The sequence below is a fragment of the Pleurodeles waltl genome, chromosome 11, assembly GCF_031143425.1.
Source record: "Pleurodeles waltl isolate 20211129_DDA chromosome 11, aPleWal1.hap1.20221129, whole genome shotgun sequence".
In the NCBI taxonomy this organism is placed as follows: Eukaryota; Metazoa; Chordata; class Amphibia; order Caudata; family Salamandridae; genus Pleurodeles; species Pleurodeles waltl.
Window position 1 is genome coordinate 999,315,097 of NC_090450.1, and position 17,542 is coordinate 999,332,638.

Below are 17,542 nucleotides of genomic sequence, written 5' to 3' on the forward strand. Positions count from 1 at the left end.
TGTTTCAGCTAGAAACACAATTTTTTGCATGTTATCCAGCTGCCTATGGATTACTCGGCAAATGTGGCAAATCCATAATTGTGTGGAGACTGGTGTGGCCACAGAATTCCATAATTCCAGAGTCCCTAGTATTAAAACACCCCTATAGTTGTCCTGTTTTGACAATCCCACCGCACCATCAGTCAAGGACATTTTCTCTTTTCAAGGAAAATTCTGTAATCAAATACTACAAGAAGAAGTAGGAACTGTGACCCTGTGGTGTCTCAACCCTGTAGTGCAACTGTATGCAGAGCTTCCATGTCCCTTGTGCTTTCTTTGTGCTTCATAGTTATGCAGCCCTCGGTGTCAATCCAATGAGCAGTGACTTTATGAGAGTGCATGTCAGTGGCGGCTGGCTTGTATTTACAATAGTGGGTGGGCAAAATACGGGAGGTACAATAATAGCATTTTTTTAAATGGCACTTACCAAATGGTGTCCTCCTTGCCTATCCACAAAGCTCCAACGCGGGACCCAGGAAACTACACTAACCAATCCAGACGCTGCTCTCATGCTGTTAAACAGCATGAGACAAACATCAGGATTGGAGGGAGCAGCCTCTTTCACCACTTTCTGTCTTAATACAGCTAGGTTAAACAAGTTTCAAATGCACAAGCCTGGCTGGCTGTTGCAAGTCGTCAGGCCAAAGTGACATGCAAAGTGCAGAGCTCCCTGCTGCCACTCAGCAGCAATTGCACCACCCCGTCTTGACACTCCGTTCAGGACAGGGTGCCGAAAAATAAAATGGTAATAAACAAACTTTATTACTATTTTATTTTTCAGCTCTGAGGGCATTTTTTTAGCGGGGTGATGCTCCTTCATTCTCATGAAGGAGCCACTCCTGGTGAACCTCCCAAGTGAACCTTTTGCACACAATGTGGTGTCTGCATTGACTGGCCATTACCCACAATGCTGTTGGTTTACGCTGTCTGTTTACAACCTCCAGCCAGTAGCATACTGAGAAATCATGTGAATTGAAAAGGACATCACATTTCCAAATGATAGCATTTGAAGAAATTGCATGCTTTTTCCTCCCATTAAAGTGCCTTTTTCATACTTACAAGGGGTACCCATTAAGGCCAATACAAAGTAACATGATATAAATCCTTTACATAGCAAATAAGTGCTGACCTTTACTGGTAGCTATGACTCTCCTCCGCTAAGGAGCACATTTCACAAAGTACTGCTCAGAATGAGCACATTTTACAAAGTGGTGTTCAAATGGGTATGTTCCTGGCTCATCAGTGTGAGGACTGAAGGGACCTGTTGCAGATTTTTTTCATTTTTGATGCAGACCTGTTTCTTTATGTTTTCATTAAATAAAAGATCTCAATGTTGCCCCACCGCTTGTAGCCACAACTCCTACCCGTCTCGCCACTAGCACAGCTGCTGGCGGAGTCACGCCTCTGCCTGACTGCCCAGCTCTGGTTACCCAGCACTGGAGCACAGTTGTTCAAATGAGATCTTTTCACAAAGCGCCCCAGACACTGAAGCAGTGAAAGCTGTGATGCTCACCCGGAGGGCCGTTCCAAGGCTCAAACAAAGCGTTACTTACCTCGTCCATCCTTCTCGCCACAATCCTGATTTAGAGCCTGATTTAGATCCTGGCAAAGGGGAACACGCCATCACAAACATGACAGATATATCATCCGCCATATTATGATCCCATTATATCCTATGGAGATCGTAATACGGCGGACGGGATATTCGTCACGTTTGTGACGGAGTATTCCATCCACGAGATCTTAAACAGGACCTTTGGACCTGATTTATATCTTGGTGGATGGGGTTTCTCTATCACGTACATGATGGATATCCTGTCCATCGCAATAGAATTCCATTATATCCTATGGAAATCGTAATATGGAGGATGGGATAATCGTCACATTTGTGACAGAGTAACCTATCCACCAATATCTAATTTAGGCCCTTGGTGGGCAAACCTGTGTCTCCTGGACAGTATTCACCCCTGTAAGATAAAGGAAACACACATGTGCCTACAAGAAGTGACGTCTGTTTATTTATAAAGGTGTGTCCTCACATGTATGCTTCCTGAAAGTATCAAGAAGTATGGTTCACACAATTCCACCCTCCTGGAGGAAAGGATGGGAATGTAGGTCTATGGCGAGGAAGACTATGACTCGAAATACTGAAGATACCTGGTAAGCAACTGGGTCATTTACAAGTCTGCATGAAGTCCTCCTGTAGAACCACCTCCTCCGGCAGTGATGGAAGTACAGGCAGGAGGGACGTCATTTGTGAAAGAAAAGGACCCAGGGCCCAAAGTTTTGGGAGTGCAGATAGCAAACCAACACTGCTTAATTTGTAAGATGGCAGACCAGCCCTGATTAATTTGTAAAACAATAAGTGCAGGGGCCTATAGTTTTGAGGTACAGATGGCAGACCAACACTGCTTAATTTGTAATGTAAAATAAGTTCCCTTGGCCTGACTGATGAGTCAGATGAGTTAAAATAAGTGTCGGCCCCCAAAAATGAGAGCGTGTGGACCCCACCTAAAACCACCAGCTCAAGGTAAGCACAGGAGCCACAATGGCACTTGGAAACAAACAACCTAAAGTGCTGCTCTTGCACGAAGCACCATCCGTTCTGCTGCAGACTCATTGGGGCCGATCTACTAGGGACTTGCATTTCATCTGCATGGTGCATGACGTTGCAAGGCAACACACGTCCTTAACTGGGATTTAATAGGCTATGCAAAGCCACTTTGCTTTGTTTAGTAAATACAGAGTAACTCAAGGCAGCACCTAGAATTGCTTGCCTTAATTTGCATCGGGAATGTGTTACATGAGTGGAGCATGGGCGTCCCCATGCATCCACCCATATATTTTTATGGCAACACATATTTACAGAGACTTGTAAGCCTGGGTTTGCAGCAAAATGCTGCACCTAATTGAAAGAGGAGTAACGAGGAGGAATATCTTGAGTTCTAGTGGTGAATTTCTCTTTCTATGTGTGCTGCATTGTGCAGCACACATAGAAATAGAAATATGCCTCTAAGGATTGTTTCTATGCAGAAAGGGGTCTCTTTCTGCACACAAACAATCTTACTATGGTGCAAGGTCCCTCCATTGGCACTAGGCAGCACACACTGCCTGCCAGCATAAGGAGAGAGCAGAAATGTTCAATTTCTTTGTAAATATGGGGCATTTCTGACCTCTCTCTTTTACACAGTGCAGCAAGGTGTTGTGCCGCGTTGCATTGTGTGAAAGAAGAGTACATCTTCCCCTTATGTGTACATTGCTGTGTAGCACCTTATAGCATGCAAAACATACATAACTCTACCTTTCAGGTCTTTGCACATAAGATTCCAAGTTGCCTGGCTTGACGAAATTGGGGCTGCAAGAAGTTCATTGCTTTGGACAAGTTTCTTTGCATCTCGGGATCAAATGCGATGGGTCTAAATGCCGTCACTCACAGTAAGGGAAGCCAGTGACTGAAGCTGGCTGAGTTATTGCACCATGTTGTATATTGCGGTAGGCAGGAACAAGATGCCAGTGAAAGTTTAGCAGACCAGTGGCGGAAGCCGGCTGAGCCATTGCCCCACGTTGTATATTGCGGTAGGCAGGAACAAGATGTCAGTGACAGTTTAGCAGACCAGTGGCTGAAGCCGGCTCAGCCATTGCCCCATGTTGTATATTGCTGTAGGCAGGAACAAGATGTCAGTGACAGTTTAGCAGACCAGTGGCTGAAGCCGGCTGAGCCATTGCCCCATGTTGTATATTGCTGTAGGCAGGAACAAGATGTCAGTGACAGTTTAGCAGACCAGTGGCTTAAGCCGGCTGAGCCATTGCCCCATGTTGTATATTGCGGTAGGCAGGAACAAGATGTCAGTGACAGTTTAGCAGACCAGTGACTGAAGCCGGCTGAGCCATTGCCCCATGTTGTATATTGCTGTAGGCAGTAATAAGATGTGAGTGACAGTTTTGCAGACCAGTGGCGGAAGCTGGCTGAGCCATTGTGCCATGTTGTATATTGCTGTAGGCAGGAACAAGGTGTCAGTGACAGTTTAGCAGACCAGTGGCTGAAGACGACTGACCGAAAGCACTAATATTTACATATGTTACAAAAATATTTGAATTAAGAACAATGAAGACTAGACCTATAAGTATCTGAGAGATGCAGAATTCAAGCAAGAGACCTTTTCATACATGAAGGGCTTGCCTGCTGAGCTCCATTTGACTTTTTCAAGCTGACAGAAGAGACAATGCTAATGAAAGGTGTTCCTTTGCCTCTGTACAAGTTGAAATCATTATTTGTTTCTGAATAACATTTTCAATAGGACCTGAGGAATGTGGGTATGTTTCTTTCTTAAGAAACCTTTGTGTTTAAAAAAACATGGTGGTCCTTTTTGTATCAATGTGTTAAAATGACTAAATACTGAGATAATACTAAAACGGAACATGCACCAGAATTTTCCTTGTATTGTTGCATAATTTTGTGAATTCTATTGAAAGATAGTTATTAGACTCGTTGTCCATAAAAAGCACACCCACCATACATAGAATACAACGCAAGTCATGAATAAACGGAGGGCCTGATTTAGCACTGGATGAGTGAGTTACTCCGTCACAACAGTCATGGACATCCCATCTGGCGAACTGTAAATCTCATTAGATATAATAGGATTTACATTTCGACTGATGTCTGAACTAAAGGGGTTGCGTCGTGCGTGTACCCAGTTGCGTGGTGCAAAATATATCAAAGCTATTAGTCCCAAGGTAGAAATATGATCCCATAGATGCAATATTCAAAAGAAATGATGGAAAGAGAAGAAGTGTCAGTTGCTTGACCCTCCTCTTTTCAATCTTGCGGCAGGGAGACGAAAATTACAACATTTTAAGCTCAACCACACGCAATTTTAATATGAGTCTGAGTTTAAGAAAGAATGAACATACATTTTAACTTGAGTCACATAAACTCACCCGAACTAACAATCTATAACTAGGAAACTGTACAACCAGTGAACATTAGTACTCCTGGATACATTCCAGTGCTAGAAGTGGGACCTGTTAATGAAGCATCATACACTAGGTAGGTGAGGTTACATCATCCTACATGTGTACATGAATGTATAGCAACCCCACTAGAGGTTTGGCTGTTTCTTCCAGGGCTGTTTTCCATTATGCATGTTTATATCTGCTCACAGAGATCATACACCAGTCCTTTAACTCCTCTCACTGCCCCTTTAGTGTGTTAGCTACCTGTAATGTACCTGTTCTGTATGCGTGAGAGAACCGTGAGATGCCCTTCTTAGAAATGGGGTATTTGGTTGGCAGTCAGGTTACCCTCTCTCCAAACAAGGACCCTCACTCTAGTCAGGGTAAGTCACACACAATCCAAATTATCCTGTGCCTTCCCACGTGTAGTTTGGCACTGAGCAGTCAGGCTTAACTTAGAAGGCAATGTGTAAAGTATTTGTGCAATAAATCATGCACTAACACAGTAGAACACCACAAAAATACACCACAGAGTTTTTTAGAAAAATATATAATATTTATCTGATAAGATGCAGGTCAAAACGATTAATATGCAATAATTATATTTTGGAATATCACTGTAAAAATGACATAAAGTGTCTTTAGTCTCTTAAAAGCAATAAATGTCTCTTGCAAGCACAAAGTACCTGGTTTGCGTTCAAAATCTCTGCAAGGAACCACAGAGGAGGAGATGTGTGGAAAAGAGGGAGGTGTGCGTCGATTTCTCGGCCCGCACATGGTGATGCGTTGTTTATTTTCCACGCAGGGAAGGCTTTTCATCGATTTCTGGTGCTCGGTCTTGGATCCTCTTTGGGTTGCGGGTTTTTCAGATGCCCCGGGGACAATGCATTGAAATCCGGTACTGGCAGGCCGAAGTCACAGGGGCTGCATCAATCCGGTGCAGATAGTGTAGAGAAATGCTCACTTTCTAGAAGTAGCATTTATAGAATAGTAATATAACCATTAAGCAGGATTTTGTATTACCATTCTGGCCATACTAAATATGACCTGGCTATTCCTTTCAGATCAGGATCTACCACTCAAGCAGTATATGAGGGGAGCCCTAATGCTATCCTGTGAAAGGAGCAGGCCTCACAGCAGTGTAAAACGAATGTAGGTGTTTTACACTACCAGGACATATAGAACACACATGTTCATGTCCTGCCTTTTACCTACATAGCACCCTGCCCTATGGGCTACCTAGGGCCTATCTTAGGGGTGTCTTATATGTAGAAAAAGGGGAGTTTAAGGCTTGGCAAGTACTTTTAAATGCCAAGTCGAAGTGGCAGTGAAACTGCATACACTGGCACTGCAGAGGCATGCCTGAGGCATGGTTATGGGGCTACTTATGTGGGTGGCACAACCAGTGCTGCTGGCACACTAGTAGCATTTAATTTACATGCCCTGGGCACATGTAGTGCACTTGACTAGGGACTTACAAGTAAATTAAATAAGCCAATTGGGTATGAGCCAATGTCACCATGTTCTAAGGAGAGAGCATATGCACTTTAGCACTGATTAGCAGTGGTAAAGTGTGCAGAGTCCTAAAACCAGCAAAAATGAGGTCAGAAAAAGAGAAGGAGGAAGGCAAAAAGGTTGGAGGTGACCCTGCAGAAAGGCCTTTTCCAACACCCTCCTACTGTCCATTACAAACTGTCTTTTATTTATTCTGTGTATTAGGAAAGGATTAGGTTTTGTTGTCAGTGCTGTACCTCTGATGTGATGTGAAGCTTGGTACTTAACTTCCCACTTCACAAAAGATAAAAAGATTCACATCGCCAATGCTTTATTTCAAGGAATTACGTGGATGAAAGAGTGAACTGTCACAAAATATGAGAATAATATTTACTTTTAGTTTGTGTATGCAAGAAGCATTTGAAATGGTCTGATTTTGAAAAAATGTAAAATATATTTGACAAGTGGCTTAATGCCATGCATAAGAGCTTAAGCCAATTCTGTCACTGTGGCCAGCAGGATTTCACATGCTGAGCTTTTATCCCCATAGGGGTGGCTTCTAAAGCAAAGTATAAGCCCCAAAATGCAACATTTTTGGCTGAAAAGTCTGGAATGGTGCTGATATTATATATATATTATTATTATGGCCGCTGCCATGCATCATTTCCCTAATTTGCTTGCTGCCCTCCTGCCAGTCTGCCCGCACTGGGCACAGGGCTGTAACCAAGGGCCTGATGCATGAGAGATTTTTACCCTCTCTGTGTATATGGGGAAATACCATGGCACATGAGGGCCCTAATTCTGTGTTTACTGCCCTCTCTTTCTGTGGTTTCTGCTCCTAATCGTCTCTGCTCCCCGCCATGCCTCTGACCTCTCCCTCCTCTTGCTCCCAGAGACAGAAATCAACACAATTGAAACACCCTACCCAGCTGCTCACAGCCATGCCCACAGCCTGTGCCAGGGTGAGAGGCAGGGTTCGTGGGCACAGGAAAAAGTGATCCCTCTGCACATGCCCAGGATATGGTTTGCCTCAATCGCCTCGGATTCCAAGGCACACTCACCACAGGCCAGTGCCAACAGGCCACGAGAATACCCACCAAACTTCAAAGCATCTTCACCCCAACAGGCTAATGCCAACATCCCACACAACTCCCCACCAGACTCCGAGGCACACTGAACACAGCAGGCCAGTGCCAACAGCCCACGAGAATATCCACCAAAACATCAAAGCATCCTCAACCCAACAGGCTAACGCAAACATCCCACACAACTCCCCACCAGACTCCGAGGCACACTGAACACAGCAGGCCAGTGCCAACAGCCCACGAGAATACCCACCAAACTTAAAGCATCCCCAACCCAACAGGCTAATGCCAACACCCCTCACAACTCCCCACCAGACACTGAGGCACACTCACCACAGCAGGCTAGTGCCAACAGCCTACGAGAATACCCCCCAATTTCAAAGCATCCTCACCCCAACAGGCTAATGCCAACATCCCACACAACTCCCCACCCGACTCCAAGGCACACTCACCACAGCAGGCTGGTGCCAACAGCCCACGAGAATACCCACCAAACTTCAAAGCATCCTCACCCCAACAGGCTAATGCCAACATCCCACACAACTCCCCACCAGAGTCCGAGCCATACTCACCACAGTAGGTCAGTGCCAACAGCCCACGAGAATCCCCACCAAACTTCAAAGCATCCTCACCCCAACAGGCTGATGCCAATATCCCACACAGCTCCCCACCAGACTTCGAGGCACACTCACCACAGGAGGCAAGTGCCAACAGCCCACGAGAATACCCACCAACACTTCAAAGCATCCTCACCCCAACAGGCTAATGCCAACATCCCACACAACTCCCCACCAGACTCAGAGGCACACTCACCACAGCAGACCAGTGCCAACAGCCCACGAGAATACCCACCAAACTTCAAAGCATTCTCATCCCAAAAGGCTAATGCCAACATCCCACACAACTCCCCACCAGACTTCGAAGCACACTCACCACAGCAGACCAGTGCCAACAGCCCACGAGAATACCCACCAAACTTCAAAGCATTCTCATCCCAACAGGCTAATGCCAACATCCCACACAACTCCCCACCAGAGTCAGAGGCAAACTCACCACAGGAGGCCAGTGCCAACAGCCCACGAGAATACCCACCAAAACTTCAAAGCATCCCCACCCCAACAGGCTAATGCCAACATCCAACACAACTGCCCACCAGACTGAGAGGCACAGTCACCACAGCAGACCAGTGCCAACAGCCCACGAGAATACCCACCAAACATCAAAGCATCTTCACCCCAACAGGCTAATGCCAACATCCCACACAACTCCCCTCCAGACTCAGAGGCACACTCACCACAGCAGGCCAGTGCCAACAGCCCACGAGAATACCCACCAAACATCAAAGCATCTTCACCCCAACAGGCTAATGCCAACATCCCACACAACTCCCCACCAGACTCCAAGGCACAAGCACCACAGGAGGCTAGTGCCAACAGTCCACGAGAATACCCACCAAAACTTCATAGGACCCTCACCACAACAGATCAATTTCAACGGACCACACAACTCCCCACCAGATTCCAAGGCACGCTGACCACAAGAGGCCAACATCCCACAAAAATCCATTGCCAAATTCCGAGGCGCCGTCACCAGTGCCTGGACCAGTCTTTAAGCTAAAGCAAACATCAGTATCCAGAGATACCGGAAACCCATCTAGACTTGTACGTGTTGCCTGCCTCTTTCCACGTGCAGACCTAAAATGCATTGTGCTTAAGCTGTGCCTTAAAGTAAAACTGGGAAGAACACTTTGCACCTGTACCAAACAATGCGTGCATGTTTGCAGCTCGGTTTGCGCAGCTGCTGTTTGCAGCTCGGTTTGCACAGATGCTGTTTGCAGCTCTGTTTGCACAGCTGCTGTTTGCAGCTCTGTTTGCACAGCTGCTGTTTACAGCTCGGTTTGCACAGATGCTGTTTGCAGCTCTATTTGCACAGCTGCTGTTTGCACAACTGCTGTTTGCCGCTCTGTTTGCATAGCTGCTGTTTACAGCTGCTGTTTGCAGCTCTGCATAGCTGCTGTTTGCAGCTCTGTTTGTATAGCTGCTGTTTGCAGCTCTGTTTGCAGCTCTGTTTGCAAAGCTGCTGTTTGCAGCTCTGTTTGCAGCTCTGTTTGTATAGCTGCGGTTTGCAGCTCTGTTTGCAGCTCTGTTTGCAGCTCTGTTTGCAGCTCTGTATGTATAGCTGCTGTTTGCATAGCTGTTGTTTGCAGCTCTGTTTTCATAGCTGCTGTTTGCAGCTCTGTTTGCAGCTCTGTTTGCATAGCTGCTGTTTGCAGCTCTGTTTGCAGCTCTGTTTGCAGCTCTGCATAGCTGCTGTTTGCAACTCTGTTTGCAGCTCTGCATAGCTGCTGTTTGCAGCTCTGTTTGCATAGCTGCTGTTTGCATAGCTGCTGTTTGCAGCTCTGTTTGCACAGCTGATGTTTGCAGCTGTTTGCAGCTCTGTTTGCAGCTCAGCATAGCTGCTGTTTGCAGCTCTGTTTGCAGCTCTGCATAGCTGCTGTTTGCAGCTCTGTTTGCATAGCTGCTGCTGAGTTTGCATGCATGTTCTCTCATGTAATTACTGAGGATGTAGTCTGCACAGAATACGTTCTTCATCAGTAAACATTTTCAAAAGTTGTTCTTAACTGAGAATAAGACAAAAATATGCTTTTGTAAATGTAAAGTATTTTTTTTCAAACTGATACGGCATGATTATTGTTTCTGTTTCTGAAGTGAATAAGAATGTTCCTTCTCCACAAATATTCTGTGCAGCATCTTCTCCACTTTGCCCTCAAGACAGGCACCCCCTACAGGGTACCCTGAGGGGCCCCTGACTTCTGGAGTGTGTCTGTGTGCCAGCCTCTGATGTTTAAAATATGACAAGGTGCTGCTGCTGCTCATCCTGCCCAGGCCGATGTCCTGACATGGTATATATGAGAGAAGCTCCTGCTGCCGCCTGTGACCTCTGTTTCTCTAACCGAGTCGGCGCACGTTCTGCACTTGTGTGATCTTGTGATCTTGTGGTCTTATTTTCTCATTTGCGTGGGTCGTGGCACGTGCAGTCACTCCTGGGGACAGACCCCTGCACCAATGTGCTGCAGTGAAAGGGCTGTGTCAAACCAGCAATGCAGAGATGCCCTCAGTGCAGCACAAATGTTAACACATTTAAGAGTGTGCTGCCCTTTCTGTGTCAGGCACACCCAGATTGTGCAGACAGTCACAGTGTGCCTTGTTAAGCAATATGGAACCAGTCATCTCACGATGCTGTTTGCCTGGAGCTGGTAATTAAGAATTTAACGCTTTGACATGAATTCGGGTTTCCATTGTGGGGTTCACCTCGCTGGAAACAAGGGTGGGTCAGTGAGTTGAAATAAGACTGGGACCTCTAATGTTGATGGCAATATTCCAGAAAATGGGAACATACACTGTTGTGACCAAATGAATGATTTGCCATCTATCTAAATGTGGATGCCCTGAAGAAGTTCATGATTGGCAGCGAAACGTGTTGGCTATGTGTCTTGTTGTAATGTCTTGCTGGAGCGCCTACAAGGCCCTCCACAACATCAGACCAGCACACCTCAACCACCGCCTGTCCTCCTACTCACCCACCAGACATCTCAACTGTGCCCAAATGACCCTGGGCACCATCCCAAGTGTCTGCAAGAACTCAACCGGAGGAAGATCCTTCTCCTACCTCGCTGCGCAGCCCTGGAGCGCTCTACCACTACATCTGAGGCAATCACCCTCACTGCCTCCACTCAAGGACCTCAAGACCTGACTCTTCGACTGAACTGCAACATCCCCTTAGCACCTTGAGACCCTAACGGGTGATCAGCTGCACTTTACAAGTACACTGATTGATTGATTGATTGAGAGAACTGGGAGAAAGGAATGATCTACCGCTACATCTCAGACAATCACCCTCACTGCCTCCACTCAAGGACCTCAAGACCTGACTCTTCGACTGAACTGCAACTTCCCCTTAGCGCCTTGAGACCCTAACGGGTGATTAGCTGCACTTTACAAGTACACTGATGGATTGATTGATTGATTGATCGGTTAACGTTGTGGCATCATGGAGTTTTTAACAACTGTCTTGAAACGGAAGAAAGAAGACGTGGAACAGTCTACAGTTTAAATGGACTTTTTTATAATTCATGTCCTTTGTTGGTTCAGCATCGCATTGATGTCTATATTTGGTCTGCTTTGCCGCGTAGCCTGGAGCAGCAGGTTCTTGCAGTGTGTGCACATAATCTTTGAAAATGTAATTTGGGGCAGTGGGGACGTATGGTCTGCTTATGCCTGCTGCTCAGTACTAGGGCTTGTCACTGCTGAGTCCACCTTTCAAGCTGTAACATGCAACAAATCTGCCTCTCAGGTGCACATCTGCCCTTTACGTTAAAAACCGTGGAGTCTATCTGGGTTCTAGCCTCTGCTCTTCCAGCTCGAGTAGGGGAAGAGGATGCTGCAAGAACTAATAGCAAAAATCCAAATTGCGACTTGCAATTTGCGAGTCCCTGCGACTCGCAAATTGCAAGTCGCAATTTGGTATGCAGAAAGGTGTCTCAGACACCTTCTGCAACTCGCAATGGGGTCGCAAAGACCCACCTCATTAATATTAATGAGGTGGGTCGCAGTTTGCGACCCCATTGCGAGTAGGGGCACTCACGAGGAAAACGAGCTGCACTTTGAAAAAAAAACCGAAACCTTTAGTTTCGGATTTTTTCAGTGCAGGTAGTGGTCCATTGGACCACTGCCTGCTCTGAAAAAATATTTTTTTTTCCAGTCACAAAGGGGAAGGGGTCCAATGGGGACCCCTTCCAGTTTGCGTGTGGATTACCATCCACTTCAAGTGGATGGTAACTGCGATTCCATTTGCGACCGCTTTCGCGGTCGCAAATGGAATTGAATTGCATTGCGAGTTGCAAATAGGAAGGGAACACCCCTTCCTATTTGCGAGTCAGAAATGCATTTTGCGAGTCGGATCCGACTCGCAAAATGCATTTCTGCATACCAGTGAGGCTTTTGCGCCTCGCAAACTGCGTTTTTCGCCGTTTGCGAGGCGCAAACGCTTTGCTACATCTGGCCCCTTGTGACTAAGATCCATTCCTTAAGGATGAGACCCCAAACACACAGATGCACAGCAGATCAAACTGTGCGTCTGGATGAATATGGCCTGCATTAGGTGCATGGACAGGGGACAGAGACAGGGGACATAATGGATAGGGAACAGCATGGAGAAGGGGCAGTGACAGGGGACAGTCACAAGGGACAGCAACCGGGGAGAGAGACAGGGCACATCATGGAAAGAGAACAATACAGACAAAGGGCAGCAACAGGGCACACCCACTGAGGACAGTGACAGGGGACATCATGGATAGGGGACAGCATGGACAAGAGGCAGTGACAGGGAACAGCCACAGGGGAAAGTGACAGGGGACAGTGACAGTGGATATCATAGATAGAGAACAGCATGGACAAAGGGCAGTAACAGGGGAGAGTGACTGATGACATCATGGATGGGGACAGCATGGACAAGGGAGAGTGAAAGGGAACAGCAACAATGGATGGCATGAATAGAGGACAATGAAAGGGGACAGCAACAGCGGACATCATTGACAGAGAACAGCATGGATGGGGAAGTGACAGGGGATAGTGACAGGGGACATCATGGATAATAGACAGCGTCAGGGACACCATTGACACACAACAATGGACAGCCAGTACTTCCCCTAAATTTAGACAGGATGGACTGCAGTGCATCTTTCCACAGTACTGATGCTCCGTAGAAGGAATCTCATCACTCTGAATAGATACCCCGGAATCTGATGCAGGAAAGGTATCTGGGCTCTCGCTTGGCACCGGCTCTCTCCTCACTGGTTGCCTCAGCCATCATCATCTGCTTCAGCATCTCGCACAAATGTAACTGATTGTCATCACTCGTGTCTGTGCCTTTATTTGAAGGAGGAGAGATGGACCTATAGGGAAGGAGACAGTTCCTTTTCGACATGAACCATCTTCTTTCTGAGTTCACTGGCGACTAGTCGTGCTAAAGGAGCATCACTCCTCATCAGGTGTAGTAAGCGCTACATAAATACAATTACAAACAGCAACAAAAGAGTGAACCCTGAATCAAAAGGACAACTGCAAAAAGAAGAGATGGTGGACAGAATGCTGAATAATGTCAAACATTCACCGCCAATCACAGACCAGGGTCTTAGTCTATTGGTTTCTAGCTTGCCATGTCATTCCAGTTTGGACCCAGCCATATGCAAATCAGTCTTGACCCTGTTCCCCATGGGAACAATCCAGTCCGGACTACCAGGCCAGGTCCTCTCTGGACCAGAAGCAAGCATCCTGGGACCGGTTTTGGGGTATCACCCCTCTTCAGCCAGGCTAGCTTGTATCGGGTGGCATAGTGAGCACGGGACCCACGTCTCGGCATGCCCTTCTCACTTAGGGTGACAAATGCAAAAAGAACATCAAGGGGAAGAACGCAATCACGAATCCCATCTTCCCCAAAGTTCCCCATCCCATTGCAGGCAGAACAAAATAGATCCAGTGAAAGACTCCCTTTAGAGCATTCATTTTATGTGGGTGGGGCTGTTATTTCTAGCACTTTGTGGACCAAACATCCTGATGTGGGATCCAACTCACAAGCAAAGACAATAAAGTCCATTACAAGTTTCTCAGAGCTGGGTCGGTATGGGCAGTACCAGTTCAGGCGACCAGACCCAATGATGCTGATGCGCACCCTGGAAAACCACATCTGGGAGATGGGGCATGGGTTGTGGCCAGAGGTCCATCCCAGTCCCCGCAGCCCCTTTAATCCACACAAGGAGCCCCCAGTGAGCCCCTCGAGAGGACAGATGTTCCTGTTCCTAGAAACAATTTCTGGCCCCACCAGACCACTCTTGAAATATTTAGCACCCGCTCTTAATAGATGGTGAATATGGTGGTCATTCTGACCCTGGCGGTCTTTGACCGCCAGGGCGGAGGACCGCGGGAGCACCGCCGACAGGCCGGCGGTGCTCCAATGGGGATTCCGACCGCGGCGGTAAAGCCGCGGTCGGACCGGCACCACTGGCGGGGTCCCGCCAGTGTACCGCGGCCCCATTGAATCCTCCGCGGCGGCGCAGCTTGCTGCACCGCCGCGGGGATTCCGACCCCCCCTACCGCCATCCAGATCCCGGCGGTCGGACCGCCGAGATCCGGACGGCGGTAGGGGGGGTCGCGGGGCCCCTGGGGGCCCCTGCAGTGCCCATGCCACTGGCATGGGCATTGCAGGGGCCCCCGTAAGAGGGCCCCTACATGTATTTCACTGTCTGCTACGCAGACAGTGAAATACGCGACGGGTGCAACTGCACCCGTCGCACAGCTTCCACTCCGCCGGCTCGATTCCGAGCCGGCTTCATCGTGGAAGCCTCTTTCCCGCTGGGCTGGCTGGCGGTCTGAAGGCGACCGCCTGCCAGCCCAGCGGGAAAGTCAGAATTACCGCCGCGGTCTTTCGACCGCGGAACGGTAACCTGACGGCGGGACTTTGGCGGGCGGCCTCCGCCGCCCGCCAAGGTCAGAATGAGGGCCTATGTGTCTTAAACTTCCTGGAATTGAGAAAAACATGCCTTAAAGTACTCAGATATTCCGGATCCAGCAAGTTATTCCCCATTTCAAAGACTGAGATTTGCATCAGAATTAATGGGGAATTTGTAATGGAAGCCACAGAGGCGAAACGACTCCTTTCAGTCAGTTCATGACAATTAGACAGAAAAGAGATCTTGGTTCTCTAAGTAATCTTAATTCTTTGCTGTAATTTCTCCGTACACCCGTGATTTATTAAAGGGCACCTTTCATGCTGGGACCGCTCCATGAGATTAGCACAGAGATAAACTCTGCAGAGACTGCACAATGCTCTCTTTATCCAATCACTGGGATCTGAAAACAATGAGATCAGACGATTGACCGAGTAATCACATTATAAAGAAATACCGTTTTATTACTCTGCGGTTATGAGCTACTGGCAATCTCCCCTGTCCTTCTGCAGCTCAGCCAGCGGTGTTAATGGGCCAGCAGTGAGGTGTGAAAGTGTCTATTACCTCATTTACTCGTGAACATCTGCAGTGACGTACTGGGGGGCTCTGTGTGTGAGGTGAGGCCATATGAGGGCAGGGGCATGGGAATAGGTGATATGATGGTATATGCATTTCACGGTTTTGTTCCTCACATTACGTACGTTTTCGTTGTCCAATACAAGGACAATCACCCTCTCAATGCATCATGGTACATGCAGTCCATAAGAGCCTCTTTACTCACATCTCATGAGTATTAACACTTTTTCGTGCTGTCCAAAGGGAACACGATGTCTATCTCCCGTTTGTAAAGTTTTGTAAAGTTTTGCTCATGTTTCATGCCTCGACCCTGAGCAGACATCTCCACTTGTGTGTTGTGTGTACGACGCCTGCTGGCATCACCATCTGTTGGTTGTGATTGCCTGTATCCTCGAGCCAGTAGCACCCTTTAGAATTGCCCCTGAGGCAAGGGATATCTTGATGGAGGGAGAAGTTATGGTTCTGAGCTCTAGAGGCCTGCGTGACTGCTTGTACCCTAGGAGAGTGCCTTATCACCTAGAAGCTCTCTGCACAAAGAGGAGAAGCCCAGTCACCCAGTCTGGGACAGGAATGACCCTTAAGACGCAGCTTTGCCCAGGGAGTGTACCAGGAGCTCCAGGACTTAATTTGAGCCGGTGGTTTCCCATGCCAGCACCGACAATTAATTGTCAGCACTGCAACTTTTGGCGATCTGCTACATGGTGGCAGTGTTTGTCTAATTCAGAGACGAGCACAACAGCAGTTGTTTATTAATTCAGTATAGATTAAAAATTACTAATGTATGCTTCCAAAGTGATTCTTATAGGTTTGGGGGCTTGGGACAGTCTGAACTGTATCTGTAGAGTTGTGATGGTCAGTTGCTCAGTTCATATTGTTATTGGCAATGCTGACATTGGCAATGGGCGGGGCAAGCGGAAGGGTCTGCTAAAGAGGGCCTGGCACCTAAATCTTTTACAAATTAATGACTGAGGAGCTGACATGCTTAAACCAGAGGGTCTCTCGCCCTCCCAAACCAAGTGAAGAACAAGATGGTCATTGGCAAGTTCCCAGAGTGCCCACTGCTGTTACCAGCTGGAGAACTGTGCTGACTGCCATCACAATACCCGAAGACCTCACTTTAGTGACTTGGACCACAGGGAAGGATTCCTTTCCTGAGGAGCTGACATGCTTAAACTAGAGGGTCTCTCGTCCTCCCATACCAAGTGAAGAACAAGATGGTCATTGGCAAGTTACCAGAGTGGCCACTGCTGTGACCAGCTGGAGAACTGTGCTGACTGCCATCGCAATACCCGAAGACCTCACCTCAGTGACCTGGACCACAGGGAAGGATTCCTTTCCAGGAACACTGGCGCCATGGTGCCTTTACTGACCTGCTGCAACCTTCACTCGTGGACTGAGGAGAAGGAGGAGGAGCGAGTGAGTACCCGTAACCACATGCATATCTGCTCATTCAGTGTTGCTAACAGCTGCACACTCACACTCAAAGAACCAAGATCACACAACTATCAGGTAACACCAAGGCCTGAAAGACATTGATTAGCTAGACAGATCTTTTTAAGTGAACTTTGAGTGATTCCTGCAACTCATATCATAATTGCCCAGTCAAGTGTTGCAAACTCACCTACAAGATGAGAAGCCGAGCTGTCAAGTTAGGAGCCAACATGCATGATCCCTGGGGTCGTCCGACCTACTGACCCAAGAAAAAACCAAGCCCATATTTACGAAAAGGTGGCACATCAGCTATGATGTGCCACTTTTCTTGCACCCCCTACCAGCACCTAACGACACCATGGTTGCGCTGTATTTATAATATGGCACACCATGGCTGCCATTAAATGTAATCTTTGCACTTTTATAGCACACTACTCACCCATTAGGGTCTCAAGGC